Source organism: Triticum aestivum, chromosome 5B, assembly GCF_018294505.1.
Source record: "Triticum aestivum cultivar Chinese Spring chromosome 5B, IWGSC CS RefSeq v2.1, whole genome shotgun sequence".
NCBI classification, from domain to species: domain Eukaryota; kingdom Viridiplantae; phylum Streptophyta; class Magnoliopsida; order Poales; family Poaceae; genus Triticum; species Triticum aestivum.
In genome coordinates, this window is record NC_057807.1 from 6996268 (window position 1) to 7010415 (window position 14148).

Below are 14148 nucleotides of genomic sequence, written 5' to 3' on the forward strand. Positions count from 1 at the left end.
CCCAACAATCGCAATGGGCGAGGTGCCTTTGCGAAGAAGAAGAAGAAGAAACGCGTGGCGAATCAACAAGCCGCGGTCGCGTCCGCCCCGGCATCCTCCATCTCCAACCCCCCCACTATGCCTACGGCGGTGACTCCCCGTCCACCGGCCCCGGCGGTTGTATGCTTCAACCGTGGGGTGGAGGGGCACTGCCAGGTCGACTGCACCCGGCCGCCCGCTTGCTTCAAGTGCAAGCGCGCCAATCACCCCGCCGCGCTCTGCCCTGACCATCCGGCAACGGGGGTTCTTGGCCTCTTTGGCTACGCTCTTGATGATTCGGGATTCTTCCAGATGGATCTCCCCGTACCGGCGGCTTCCTCCTCCCTGACTGCCCTCATCTCAGTCCTAGACGGCAAGACGGCGTCCCCGAGGATCATTGATGATGAACTCCGCCACCTGTTCAAGCCGGTTTGGGACTGGGAGGTGGTTCCCATTTCTGATCGGGAGTTCACTGCAGTCTTCCCTGCTCCTGTCAGCCTCCGCTATGGCACCCACAGTTCGGAGTTGACCCTAGCGCTTCATCAGCTGAAGGTGCACATATCGGTTCCTTCGGTGGATCCTCTCGCCATGGCGTCTCTCTCCATCATGTGGGTGCAGATTCGTGGGCTTCCTCCCATATTGCTCATGTGGAGGGCGCCATCCGGGGCATGTCCCGGCTCCTGGTCAAGATTGTGTCGGTTGACCCTCTCTCGCTGCTTAAGGGGCCGGCCGTTCATGTCCAGCTCAAGACCCCGGACCCCTCCAAGCTCCAGATGACCTTGCGGATGTTCTTCAATGATGCTGGTTACGATCTCCACGTCTCCGTCGAAGAGGCGCTCTCCGCTCCCCCTGTGGACCCCGTGGATGGCTCGGACCCTGAGGTCGACCCGGACCTTGAGGGCGACGGCGGGCCTTCTGGTCGCGATCAGCGCCACCGTCCCAGGGGCCGCTCTCCGGCTTCGGGACGCTCGGACGAGGAATCCAGGGATGACCGTGGTGCTTCGCCCCGGACTGCGGCGGTCCCTCCATCCCGCTCCAAGGCCATCGCCCCGGTCCTCCCCGCGGATGCTTTGGGTGAGGAGGAGGAGGACATCACGGCGATTGCCGCTATGCTTGACGAGGCGGCAACCTTTCCTCCTGGTGCAGTCATTCCGATCTTCATGGAGGCTCAGGTGTCCTCCTCCGACGGCGGCGTTAGCGACACGAGCAGAGTGGGCCTGGAGGTGATCCCGGCCGCCTCTCCCCGTCCCTCCTCCCCTGCCCCGCCTCGGGTCCCTTCCGGCGACGTCCTCGTCGTGCCTCCAGCCTTGTCCGAGCTGACCGCACCGGTGCCGGCCTCGGGGCTTACGGCGCGGGACGCTCCTCCCCGCCCTCCCGCGGCCAAGCGGCGCCCGCGGTCGACCTCCACCCCGGCGTCGTCGACTCGGAAGAGCGTGCGGCTCGAGTCGGTGACCCCCCTAGTGGGTCCATCTCCCAACGCCGTGGAGAAGGCTTCCGCCGTGCCGCGGCACGGAACCTTGATGCAGGTCCGTCCTCCCATCCTACCCCGGCTCTTTTTTGCAATGATGATGAAGTGATTGAGGATACTTCCTTTTCGTCTCTTGCGGGGGTTCCGTTGGGTCACTTAGCAAAAGTTGTGGCAGACTCCGCCATAGTTTTTCGGGGGGAGAAAGGTCCCCCCTTAGAATAAATTGCGTCCCTTCAGGCCAAAGAGGTCTTGGAAGGGCATCTTGTGGCTGCTCGGGCTTGTGAGGCGGTTGCGGCTGATGAGGCGCCCCCCCCCGACTCCGCGCCCAACGCATAGGTCAAACCCTCGGGGCCTAGTCCCCGAGGAGGTACGTGGCAGGACCCGTTCACGGACGGCTCAGTTGCGTCGTGCCCTTATTGCCAAGTCCATAGTGGGGTCCCGGGAGGACCCCGTAGGCGAGTAGTTATGCGTGCGTTATTCTGGAACCTACGGGGTTTTCGGCCATGATGACCGCCGTAGGCAGCTGATTGACTACATGTGCGATGAATCTGTGGATGTGGTCGCAATTCAAGAAACGATGCGAGTGGATTTTTCTTTGGCTGAGCTCGAGCACCTGAGCCGTCACTTATTCGCCTGGCACTGGTTGCCATCTAGTGGGGTGGCGGGACACTCCGGTGGTATCCTTCTGGGTGTGAAGGATGCTACCTTCAAGGTGGGATCCATGGATCGTGGATCCCATTTTGTTAGTATGGAAGTGTGGGAGCATGATGTTAACTTTAAGTGGGAGGTTATTGTGGTCTACGGCCCTGCCGATCATAGTCGATTGGCTGCCTTCCTGGCCGAACTCCACACCAAGATTGCTTCCGCGACACTTCCGGTCGTAGTTGGCGGGGATTTCAATCTCCTTCGCTTCACGGGAGAGAAGAGCAACGCACGGGTTGACCTCGCAGAGATCCGTCGTTTCAACGACTGGGTTGTAGACTTAGGACTGCTGGAGTTAGAAAGGGTTGGGGCGAGATACACCTGGACCAATAGACAGGTTTCCCCAACTGTCGGTGTCAAAACCGGCCGATCTCGGGTAGGGGGTCCCGAACTGTGCGTCTAGGCGGATGGTAACAGGAGACAAGGGACACGATGTTTTTACCCAGGTTCGGGCCCTCTCGATGGAGGTAAAACCCTACTCCTGCTTGATTGATATTGATGATATGGGTAGTACAAGAGTGGATCTACCACGAGATCAAGGAGGCTAAACCCTAGAAGCTAGCCTATGGTATGATTATTATAATGGTTGTTCGTCCTACGGACTAAAACCCTCCGGTTTATATAGACACCGGAGAGGGCTAGGGTTACACAGAGTCGGTTACAATGGTAGGAGATCTACATATCCGTATTGCCAAGCTTGCCTTCCACGCCAAGGAAAGTCTCATCCGGACACGGGACGAAGTCTTCAATCTTGTATCTTCATAGTCTTGGAGTCCGGCCGATGATGATAGTCCGGCTATCCGGACACCCCCTAGTCCAGGACTCCCTCAGTAGCCCCCGAACAAGGCTTTAATGACGACGAGTCCAGCGCATATATTGTCTTCGGCGTTGCAAGGCGGGTTCTCCTTCAAAATTCCATGTACCTGCCGAATAGTGTCCGGCACCCTTACAAATGTTGCGCTCCTTGGCTTCCACGCCCAATAATGGCCCTCTTCCACACGTCGCACGAATGTGAAAGGCCAGGGTATCTTTTATATTTTTTCCCCTAGCTGCGCAAATAACCTGCCTATAAGAGAGGCAAGAATCCAGATCCAAATCACACCATCTTCCTTCCGCGAGTACTCATCGGAGCGCTTCCGACCAAAAATCCATTCCATCATGGACCGTCGACGCGGCTCCTCCTCTCGCGCTACCAGCCCTCCGCCAGGAGATTGGAGGAGATGTTCTGTTCCGCACAGCGAGCTGGTGACGCTCCAAGTGGAGGGATATCTTCCTCCGGCCTTTATGGTCCCGGTCCGAGCCGGGCTGGCCACTTACAAAGGTGGAAAGCAAGCGAAGGCCACCCCTAGTCCCTCCAAAGGGGAGCGGGTGTGCTTCGTCCCTTATCTAATAAGGGGGCTCAGATTTTCCATTCATCCGTTTCTCCGGGGGCTTCTGGAGTTCTACGGACTCCAGCTTCATCACCTCACGCCCGCCTCCATTCTACACATCGCGGGTTACGTAGCTCTTTGCGGGCTATTCCTGGGCATCGAGCCCCATTTTGCACTGTGGAAGAGGTTATTCTGCCTCGTACCCCGTTCTCACGAGGGGTCAATATATCAAGTGGGCGGAGCCGAAATATGGCGCATCGCCGGGACCGGATATCTATCCGGAAACCCAAAGAAGGCGTCCGAAGACTGGCCCTCGGAATGGTTTTCTGTGGAAGACGCTCCACTACCGGACCCAGTTCGGATCGGCCTCCCGGAGTTTAACAAGGCTCCTCTGAAGAAGCGCCTAAGTTGGCGCCCACGGAGCCCTCGACAGGAGGAAGACAGGAGCGTCCATTACTTGATGGGCCGGATTAGGTTGCTGGCCCATTCCGGATTAACCATGATTGGAGTCATGGCCGTATGCATCATGCGAGGGGTGCAGCCGCTCCAATATAGGGGCCACCCCATGTGGGATTTCAACGGGGAGAACGACGCCACCCGCCATGGCCGTAAGGGGCCGGGATCGGCCGCGGATCTGGTAAAGATCCTGCCCGGCTTGTACAAGAGGGAGAAAGAGGACTTCCTCTAGACGAGCCCATTGAATGGGTTCTCCATGAATAACCCTCGGAGCTGGGTAAGCGGACATTTATTTATCTGACCCGTGCTTTCAAAGTTAAGTACCTTACCTTATGGTTTTGACGCAGGAACTGCGCCGGACTGTGGAGAGCATACATAGCCCGGCCCCACAACCTGAGGATCCGGGAAGATCCCTTGATCCGGTCTCCGAAGAGGATCCGGACATAAAGGTGGAGCTAATTGACTGGGTGTTCCACCAACTCAGCATGGACAATGATCTAGTCGCCATCACGGCCGACTACCCCGGCCTAACTCCGGCTTCCCAGGTAATTATGACCGGAGTCCTGACACTATTACTTCATCCTTGCGTATTTCTGACCACCGTATACAACGGTGTCTTGCAGGAAGTGCCTTCAAGGCGGGAAGCCGAACCCGCGGCGGCGGACCAACAAGAGTCAGTCCGGCCCCGCAGGAGGAAGAGGGGTGCGGTGCGAATCGAAACGTCACCGCAACGGTATAGCTCGCGACCGTTATTCAGGAAAAGGATTCCCAGGAGGTGTATTAACGCTCATGACTTTTCCAGGAGAAAGAGTACTCGCCGGACTATGCCCGAAGAGGTTGCCAACCAAACCTCCGCCCGCCAGGCTCCAACACCTGGTCCAGAGGGGGAGGCGAGCACGAGGCGCGAGCCGGATACTCCTCTAGCGGAGGATGCCGACAGGCTGTCCGCCACCAGGTCTAAGGTGGAGAGCGCCATGAATCATAGGCGTCGCCGGACAGTTCTGCGTGACGCGTGTTTCTCCCCAGAGGCGTTGAATGCCTTTAACGCGGGAGACGCGCACCTCCTTGCCGCTCAAGATGGTTTAACCAGAGCCACGGAGCAGTATGTAAAAGAAACACGGGTAAGGGATTATAATAGTTGTATATGCCAGTAGCCTCCGAGACTTGAAGTAGTTAAAATAACTGATTTAAGGATCATATAACGTGCAGGATCTTACAGAGAAGAATACCCAATTGTCCCACGAGCTACAAAAGTGCAAGGCCCAACTTGAGGCCGCACTAGCTGCCGCCGAAGGAGGCACAGAGACCCCCTCTGGTAACACATTATTTCAAAAAGATAAGCGGTGTGCGACGTACGTATAAATCTGACAATGGTATTGCAGATGTTGCCGGACTTGATCCGGACAAGCAACAACTACTGCGCCAGCTGAAGGCCGGCGAGAGGGTGCTTACGAAGGTGTAGCAGGAGAGGAACAAACTCCAGGATGCCCACACCCAGCTGGGAGAAGAGCTAAAGGGTGTTCGGGCCGAGCTGTCTGGCTCCGTGAAGGAGAATCAGCGGCTTCGTCGCGGCATCTATAGTAAGTGCCTGAGCGAACTCCTTTGAAAAGAAGAGTTCGGCGAGGAAGTCTATTGACAGAAATATGTCTGTAGGTGTGCTCACAGGTCGCCCTGCGGAGGAAATGTCCGGTTCAACGGGCGACCAACTTCCCGAGCTGGTGCAACTGCTCGAACGTGTTCGGCAGGCGATGAGCGGCGTCGTCCAGGCCTTATGGCCATCCCTCTCCCTACCCGAGGGCCTTGGAGAGCTTGCGGAGAAGCTTCAGGGAGCGCGGCAGCGCTTCCGTTTATGGAAGATATCGGCCTGCCGTCAAGGTGCCAGGGAGGCCTGGGCCATGGTGAAGACGCGGTACAAGAAGGCGGATCCAAACCACATGGCCGAGGTCGGACCTGTGGGGCCCGATGGGAATGAGATCCCTGTGAGCTTAGTGTACGGCCAAGTTGAGTTGGCCGCTAAGTATTCCCAATGGGACTGTAAATTAGACAGCCTGTTAGACGGGATTGAGGAGGAGTGCAGTCAGTCGATTTGACGATGTATTTAAAATGACATGTAAAATGCCTTCTAGCCGGATTGTAGATCATTTGTCTTTGCCGACCTTTTCGCTTCAACCTCGGGACCCTAGAGTCCGGAGTGTGTCCGAATGCCCTCTCGGTTATGAAAAAACCGGGGCATGCATGGAGACCAGGCGTAGGGGTCATTAGTGCTTTATCAGACAAGTGCCCAACTAGTTATGTTATATTACATGGTTAGTAAGAAACATCTTCCAGGGAGAATAGTTCCGTTAAGGGTTCCTTTCCCTGGGAGGCATATGCCCTAAAGTGCATGTCCGGACTGCGAAAAGAGCAGGAAAACATCTGGGGGCATATAAATAAATGTGTAAAAAATCATCTTTCAAGTCACCGACCGAATATCCCCTTAAGAACGCTAGCTTTCGGCTTCACCCAGTCTGAGGTACACATCCGGCTGACCCGGCAGTAACAATCGCAGAGGTGCTCCCTTTACCTCCTAGCCAAACAGTCGGGAACGTAGGGGTAAGCACAGGAGCCAGGAAACTCAGCTTGGCCAAAACTTAAGTCATATCGATGCATATAATGGTGAATAAAAGGTACATGTGGAAGTTGGACACATGTGCTGGGCATGAAGCCCGTATAAGTAAGCTTCTGTTAAAGAAGCCCCCAGGTATAATGAGTGCGGGTAGCACATCGAGTGTGTGCGAACAATGCACAAATAGGCCCTTAAGGGCTTTTATGAAAAAGGTGGGAGAAAAGAGAGAAACAAAAGACAGCTGAAGTGTGAAAATATGGACGGAGGAAGGAGACAAACTCTTAGTCCGGCGCTAGGCGTAGAATCTTCGGAGGCGGGCTGCGTTCCATGGGTTCGGCTCGAGTCAGTTGTCCGATGCATTTCGCAGATGGTATGCTCCGCCGGTCAGGACTTGGTCGATGATGAAGGGACCTTCCCATTTGGGCTTGAGTTTGTCCTTTTTCTTGTCCGGCAGGCATAGAACTAGTTTGCCAACATTGTAAGTTTTAGCTCGTACTTCTCTCCTTTGATATCTTCGAGCCTGCTGCTGATAGAATGCGGAACGGGCCTTTGCCACATCGCATTCCTCCTCCAATGCGTCCAAGCTATCCTGCCGATCCGTCTCGGCTTCTCTTTCTTCGTACATGCGCACTCGAGGTGAGTCATGAATTATGTCGCAGGGCAAAACTGGCTCTGCGCCGTATACCATAAAGAATGGTGTGAATCCGGTAGTACGGTTTGGCGTGGTCCGCAGCCCCCAGAGTACGGAGTCAAGCTCCTCTACCCAGTGCATGTTAGATTCCGTAAGGGGCCGCACTAGTCTGGGCTTGATGCCGCTCATTATCAGACCATTTGCTCGCTCAACTTGACCGTTGGTTTGAGGATGATAGACTGAAGCGTAATCAAGCTTAATGCCCATATTTTTGCACTAGAGTTTGACCTCGTCGTCCGTGAAGTTCGTGCTGTTATCGGTAATGATGCTATGGAGGATGCCATAACGGTGTACTACCCCGGATATGAAGTCTATCACTGGTCCGGACTCTGCCGTTTTAACTGGCTTGGCCTCTATCCATTTGGTGAAGTTGTCCACCATGACCAATAGGTATTTTTGCTTGTGGGTTCCCCCTTTAAGGGGTCCAACCATGTCAAGCCCCCAGACCGCGAACGGCCAGGTAATGGGTATAGTTTTGAGGGCGGTGGGTGGCATATGGCTCTGATTAGCAAAGAGCTGACAACCGACGCATCTTTGGACTAAGTCCTGAGCATCTGCCCGGGCCTTCGGCCAATAAAATCCTGTGCGGAAGGCCTTACCTACAAGGGCCCGGGCTGCAGCGTGGTGTCCGCCTAGTCCGGTGTGAATTTCAGCCAGAAGATTTCGCCCTTCCTCTTCAGAGATGCACCTTTGAAGGACTCCGGTTGTGCTTTTCTTATAAAGTTCTCCCTCATGGACCTTGTAGGCTTTAGATCGCCGAACTATGCAGCGGCCTCATTTTGGTCTTCGGGAAGTTCCTGCCTAATTAAGTAGGCTAGGAATGGTTCTGTCCACGGGGCGATTACCGCCATTATTTCGTGGGCTGAAGGTGTTATTTCATTGGCTGAACCGCCGATTATGTCAGATTGTTCTGTGTTGGGTGGCACGGTTGTTTCCGGGTTGTTATTTCCGGACTCCTCTTCCCATAGTGCGGATGGCTTAAAGAGCCGTTCCAGGAAGATGTTTGGAGGGACAGCGTCGCGTTTCGCGCCGATGCGTGCCAACACGTCGGCTGCTTGGTTATTATCCCGGGCTACGTGGTGGAATTCGAGTCCTTCAAACCGAGCTGACATTTTTAGGACAGCGTTACGATAGGCTACCATTTTTGGATCCTTGGCGTCAAAGTCTCCATTTACTTGGGATATTGCGAGGTTTGAATCCCCGCGCACCTCTAGGCGTTGAATACCCATGGAGATTGCCATCCGGAGACCATGTAGGAGGGCCTCGTATTCGGCTGCATTGTTGGAGTCCGTGTACATTATCTGAAGTACGTATTGGACTGTGTCTCCGGTTGGGGACGTCAGTACGACGCCGGCCCCCAAGCCGGCCAACATTTTGGAGCCGTTGAAATGCATAATCCAATTGGAGTATTCGCCGTACTCTTTAGGGAGTTCGGCTTCGGTCCATTCAGCGATGAAGTCAGCCAAGACATGTGACTTTATAGCTCGCCGAGGTTTATAAGTTATATCGAATGGTAAGAGCTCAATGGCCCATTTTGCAATCCTGTCCATCGTGTCGCGGTTGTTTATAATGTCGTCGAGGGGTACTTCGGAGGCCACTGTTATCGAATACTCTTGAAAGTAGTGTCGGAGCTTCCGGGATGCCATGAACACCGCGTACGCTATTTTTTGATATTGCGGGTACCGGGACTTGCAGGGAGTTAAGACAGTGGATACGTAGTACACTGGTTATTGAAGAGGGAATTTATGCCCTTCTGTTTCTCGTTCGACAACGAGCACCGCGCTTACAACTTGATATGTTGCCGCGATATATAACAACATTGGTTCGCCCAGGTTAGGCGCAGCCAGGACCGGATTTGTTGCTAGTATGGCTTTTATTTCTTCGAGTCCGGCGGTGGCAGCATCCGTCCACTCGAAGTGTTCGGTGCGCCTAAGGAGGCGATAGAGGGGCAATGCCTTTTCTCCCAAACGGGAGATGAAGCGGCTTAGAGCCGCCACGCATCCAGTCAATTTTTGTATTTGTTTGAGGTCTTTTGGAATATCCAGCTGTGACAGAGCTCGGATCTTGGCTGGGTTTGCTTCGATTCCTCTACCGGATACAATGAAGCCCAGGAGCTTTCCGGCTGGTACGCCGAAAACGCATTTTTCCGGATTCAGCTTAATGTCATATGCTCGGAGGTTGTCGAATGTGAGCCTCAAATCGTCTACTAGAGTTTCGACGTGTTTGGTTTTGACGACTACGTCGTCTATGTATGCCTCTACTGTTTTGCCGATCTGGGTAGCCATACATGTCTGAATCATGCGCTGATATGTTGCGCCCGCGTTTTTGAGTCCAAAGGGCATCGTGTTGAAGCAAAATGGTCCGTATGGAGTAATGAATGCCGTTGCGGCTTGGTCCGCCTCCGCCATCTTGATTTGATGGTAGCCGGAGTATGCGTCAAGGAAGCACAATGAATCGTGCCCTGCAGTAGCATCGATTATTTGGTCGATGCGGGGAAGGGGGACAGGATCCTTTGGGCAAGCCTTGTTGAGGTCTTTAAAATCGACACATAGGCGCCAGGATTTGTCCTTCTTTGGTACCATTACCAGGTTTGCTAGCCAGTCCGGATGTTTGATGTCTCTGATGAATCCGGCTTCCAGTAGTTTGGCTAGCTCTTCTCCCATTGCCTGCCTTTTGGGTTCGGAAAATCGCCGAAGAGCCTGTTTGACTGGCTTGAATCCTTTTAGGATGTTTAGGCTGTGTTCTGCCAATCTGCGTGGGATTCCTGGCATATCTGAAGGGTGCCAGGCAAAGATGTCCCAATTTTCCCGAAGGAATTCTCGTAGTGCGGCGTCTACATCAGGGTTCAACTGTGCCCCGATGGAGGCCGTCTTTGTTGGGTCCGTTGGATGGACCTGAAATTTGACTATTACGTCCGCTGGTTTAAAAGAGGTGGACTTGGATCTCTTATCGAGTATCACATCATCCCTATTCACCGTAGAGCGCAGCGCAGTGAGTTCATCCGCCGCTAGGGCATCGGATAGTGCCTCCAGAGCTAATGCGACTGTCTTGTTTTCGGCGCGGAGTGCTGTGTCCGGATCACTGACGAGAGTGATTATTCCGCCGGGCCCAGGCATCTTAAGCTTCATGTACCCGTAATGGGGTATGGCTTGAAAAATTGTGAATGCCTCTCGTCCTAATATAGCGTGATATCCGCTGCTGAACGGGGCCACTTGGAACGTGACCTCCTCCGACCTGTAATTGTCCGGCAAGCCGAACACCACATCAAGTGTGATTTTTCCTGTGCAGCGTGCTTCCCGGCTAGGGATTATTCCTCTAAAGGTTGTGCTGCTTCGCTCAATGCGGCTCCAGTCTATTTCCATTTTTTAAAGAGTTTCCTCATAAATGACGTTTAATCCGCTGCCGCCATCCATGAGTACCTTGGTAAGACGAAAGCCGTCCACTATTGGACTGAGGACTAATGCGGCTGGTGCTCGGGCTGTTCAGAATTTAGGTTCGTCGCTGGCGTTGAAGGTGATGGCCGTGTCGCTCCATGGATTTGTTGTTGCTACTTGGTAGACTTCGGCGAGGCTGCGGATTGTTCATTTCCGCATATTATTTGATGCGAAAGTCTCGAAGACTGTTGACACCGTGCTGGTACTGTTAGAGTTGTTCTCTGGGGTTAGAAGCTCTTCGCCACTTTTGGCCACCTGCCGCAGTATCCAACATGCTCGAAGGCTATGTGTTGGAGTGGCGCCTTCTGTACTGTGAATTTTACAGGGTCCGCTGAGCCACCCCTTCAGTACGGTTCCGTGCCCTTTATGGGGTTTTTGCTTTTTGGTTTTTGTACCTGGTGCCTGAGTATGATGCACCCTTTTGTTTCGGACTAGGGTTGTATTCGGAGTCGGATTGTCCCAAAACTTAGTTTCGGTTTTCCGAAAACTCTCCATCGCACAGTACTTGCGTACTATGGACGCCAGGTCGGCGAATCGTGTAATTTCACGACAACTTACGGCGTTCAAGATTCCCTTGTCCGTGCAATTATTGCAGAAAATTGAAATTGCGTTTTCCTCACGGCAGTCTTTTATCCTGTCCATAACCAGGAGGAATCTGGCCCAGTAATGATGTACTGTTTCAGTGGGCTCTTGCCGGATTTGAGACAGATCGCATATGTTTGGGTGGGTGGGTGGAATTGAGTCCGGAACCCTACCCATCTCGAGGCTCAAGGGCCGGAAAGTTTCTGAATTTGGAAGCTTGGATTGCTGGACGTTGTCCAACGAGTCTGGTCCGATGTCTGACTTTAGGTTCAGTGCTTGATCGACGTCCGTCCCTCCGCGGAAATCCGGCATGGAGGGTTCGGGAGTCCGGACATAACTAGTTTTCAATGTAGAAGAGGAATCGCCGCGTTGTTCTTCTACCACAGCAACGTGGTGGGTAACCTGGGGAGAGTTAATCTCTCTCAGATCGGTTTTAAGCCCAATCTGATTGTAGTCTGTAGTGACTCCCAGGGCGGCGATGCGATCCAAGAGCTCGTTTACGGACAAGAGCTCTATTGGATCCAGTTGCTCGGCGAATTCCGAGTTGACGTGAAGATTGCTTTTGATGACCCGAGAGGTCATCGTCGAAGCGGTGGCCGAACAGGCGGTCATGAGAAAACCACCTAGCCGGATAGTTTGGCCGGCGGCCAGGGCTCCTTTGGCGATGATACCGTCTTTAAAGACGGGAAGAGGCATCCTTCCTGATCGCGACGGCACAGAGGAACTCTCAATGAAAGCACCAATGTCGGTGTCAAAACCGGCGGATCTCGGGTACGGGGTCCCGAACTGTGCGTCTAGGCGGATGGTAACAGGAGACAAGGGACACGATGTTTTTACCCAGGTTCGGGCCCTCTTGATGGAGGTAAAACCCTACTCCTGCTTGATTGATATTGATGATATGGGTAGTACAAGAGTGGATCTACCACGAGATCAAGGAGGCTAAACCCTAGAAGCTAGCCTATGGTATGATTGTTGTAATGGTTGTTCGTCCTACGGACTAAAACCCTCCGGTTTATATAGACACCGGAGAGGGCTAGGGTTACACAGAGTCGGTTATAATGGTAGGAGATCTACATATCCGTATTGCCAAGCTTGCCTTCCACGCCAAGGAAAGTCCCATCCGGACACGGGACGAAGTCTTCAATCTTGTATCTTCATAGTCTTGGAGTCCGGCCGATGATGATAGTCCGGCTATCCGGACACCCCTTAGTCCAGGACTCCCTCACCAACCCTTAGTGTGCTTGACTGGGTATTTGTCTCTCCCGACTGGGAGTTGCGGTTCCCCTAGCCTCTCTCCAGGCCATTACGTGCATCAGATCTGACCGTGTACCCCTTCTCTTGTCCTCTCGAGATGAGAGGCCACACCCTCCACCGCGGTTTCGTTTCGAAACCTTTTGGCTGCGGCAGCCGGGCTTCATGGCTGTCGTCCAGGCTCACTGGGTGTCGGCTTTATCTGAACCCCATAGAGCGATGTCGATCCTAGATGAGTGGCATCACCTGTCCAAGCGGTCTAGGAAATTCATGAAGGGATGGGGTGCTAATATTGGGAGGGACCTTCGTGTCCAGAAGGCTTCCCTCCTCGAGGAAATCCGTGCCCTAGACCTTCGCGCAGATATCTTCGGGATCTCTGTAGAAGAATGGGCACATAGATATAACCTAGAAGAGTCTCTCATGGAGATCTACTCCAAGGAGGAAGAATTTTGGCGCCAACGCGGATCTATAAAGTGGGTGCTGTTTGGTGATGCCAACACAGCTTACTTCCAAGCTATCGCTAATGGCCGTGGGAGACGTTGCTCCATCCCCCTTTTATGGGAGGGCGGCCATCTTCTTCAGGATCCACCAGCGATTCGCGCTTTGGTGGATGACTTTTATAAGTCGTTATTTATGGGCCGCGCCAGGGGTGGTGTCGCCATGGCTGACCATCTCTAGTCGCATGACCAGCTAGTTTCCGTGGCAGAGAATGCGGCGCTAACTGCCCCATTTGATGCCGCGGAGGTGGAATCTTTTGTCAAATCAATGAACCCGGCTTCGGCCCCGATGGGCTTCCGGTCCGCTTTTTCCAGGCCTTCTGGCCGATGGTCAAGGAGATCATTCTGGACCTATTCCGGGATTTCTCCAGGGAGACATTACACATGTCTCGGCTCAATTACGGGATCATCTCCCTGATTCCTAAAGTTCCAGGAGCTACCGACATTAGACAGTTCCACCCTATCACCGTCCTTAATGTGATATTTCAGATTCTGGCTAAGGGGTACGCCACTAGGGCGGCCCTGATCGCTCATCGGATCCACCATCCTAATCAATCGGCCTTCACGAAAGGTAGATATATTCTTGATGGGGTCCTTGTCCTTCATGAAATCATCCATGAGGTCAAGTCCAAACACCTCCGCGCGGTGTTCTTCAAGATTGACTTCCACAAGGCATATGATACCGTCCATTGGTCCTTCCTTCGGGAAGTATTGCTTAAACGTGGCTTCGATCCCCATTGGGTTGCTCGGGTGATGCAGCTAGTGACGAGCGGGCGTACGGCCGTTAATATCAATGGGGATATCGGACCTTATTTCACAACGGGACAAGGTGTTCGGCAAGGGGACCCGATTTCCCCTTTCCTTTTCAATCTTGTGGTTGATGCGTTAGCTTCGATACTAGATTTAGGCGCCTCGAGCCGGATACGCTATCTTGGCATCTTGAGCCAAATGGCCGCTTCTCGAGTAGGTCCCTCTATCAGGTGATTGTCCCCACTCTGGGACTGGCGGAATTATCTGTACTTTGGGAAATCAAACTCCCCCTGAAAATCCGCATAGTCCTATGGCAGTGGGTTC